This window comes from Galeopterus variegatus, unplaced genomic scaffold (genome assembly GCF_000696425.1).
Source record: "Galeopterus variegatus unplaced genomic scaffold, G_variegatus-3.0.2 Scaffold2312, whole genome shotgun sequence".
NCBI lineage: Eukaryota > Metazoa > Chordata > Mammalia > Dermoptera > Cynocephalidae > Galeopterus > Galeopterus variegatus.
The window spans coordinates 46,299-48,192 of NW_007728423.1; positions in this window are offsets into that span (position 1 = coordinate 46,299).

A 1,894-nucleotide genomic window follows, 5' to 3' on the forward strand; every position below is an offset into this window, starting at 1 on the left:
CTTAACTTTTTACTTTTCACTCAGAATTAATATTTTCAACTTCAAGTGGAGTGTAGAAATTAACTATATAATATAGGCACTTTTACCTTTCCCCCTTTATGTTATAATTATTGTATGCATTATATCTATATACATTGTATACCCTATCAGGCAGTGTTGTAATTTTTGCTTTATGCCATACATATTTAGCAAAATGAGGAGAATATTATATTTGTCCAGATGTTTACCATTTGTTGTGCTATTTCTTCATTCTGGATGCTTAAAGCCACCCCCCGCCCCCATGTCCTTTCTCCTCTGTCTGAAGAAATTCCTTTAGCATTTTCTTTCAGAGCAGGTCTGGAGGCAATGAATCCTCTTAGTTTTCCTTCATCTTGGTATACCTTTATTTAACCTTCATTTCTGAAGGACATTTTCACTGGATATAAAAGTCTGGGTTGACAGTTTTTTCTTGCAGAAATTTAAAAATGTTGATCTCATTCCTTCATGATTTCTGTTGAGCAATTTGTGGTAATTTGAATTGTCATTCCCTATATGTTACCTGCCCCGCCCCCCACCCCCAGCTGCATTCAAGATTTTTCCTTTGTCTTTAATTTTCAAGTTGTATTGTGATATGTCTGAGTATGAATTTCTTTGAATTTATTGTGTTTAGTGTTTGCTGAGGACAGAGAGGAAAAAAATGTCGGGGCTATTTGCCTTATGCTGTTGGAACCAGGCTCTCTGGATCAGAGAGAAGGATTCCCTCCTCTCTGTTTTGGGCATCTGCCTGACCTCTGCTGCTGCTGCTGCTGCAATGTGCCAGAATTTCCTGAGGGCTGGGACAGAAACTAAAAAAGCCAAAACCTAACAAACAAAAATAAAGACTGCCCTCACTGTCTCTGATCCTTTAAGCCCCTTTACCTAATCTTTGGGCCAGAAAACTAGGTCTTCCCCTGCAGTTCTTTCTGGTCACACCGGTGTACACTTCTTGTTAGGGGGCTGCATATATGCCCAAGCTGGTGATCTTAGAGGGGAAAAAGTGGGAAATTTACCACCAGTTCGGTGGAACTTCAAGTCTCTGCTTTTCCTGATCTATCTGCTATCATTTATTTTTCAGAGTCCTCAGATAACTGCTCAATGAATTCTACCCAGAGTTCATATTTGCATTCCGTGGGAGACACAGGGTGGCTTGTGCTTACTCTGTCTTGCCCAGGATTGGTCTCCATTATTTTTAAATACTCTTCCTTAGCTCTGACTCCCTGACAAGTGTACAGAGATCTGCACCCTTAATCTCTTAAACCTTATGTTTTGATATAATTCAGGTCTCTCAAGTTGTGGAATCGTCTAACTTCTTGCTCTTCTGGATACCTGGGAGTTTGGGAAAGAATTTTAAAGGAGAGAGAACTCAGATTATTGAGTTTGTTGTTGGTGCAAAGTACTTCATGCACATCTTCACATTTTATCTTCATAATAGATTTTTTTCATGTACATTATTTCCCCATTTCAGAGAAGAGGAAAATTTAGCTCAGTGAAGTCACATAGCTATGTGACACATCCAAACTCAGTTTTGTTTGTCTAATTCCAAAACTTGGGTTCTTTTTATTGTACCATACTGAGGATAGACTAATTTGATGTTTTCAAAATGTGAATATTACTGGAAATTGCTTATTATATTTTTTAACCCATTGGTATTTGAGAGTGTGAAAACATTTTGGTTTTGTGTTCATCTGAAAGAAAGCTCACTTTCTTGGTCTGTGAGTACTCAGGGATCAACTGTCCTCTGATTCTCTTTGAAAACCTTTTTTAGGTGTGTTGATTTCACTAATAACCATCTGATCCTATAGCAGAATATTAGCCTGAGAAGTTCAGACTTTCAATTTATCAAGAAAGAAGCCAGCAACCTTTAGCTTAGAATGTT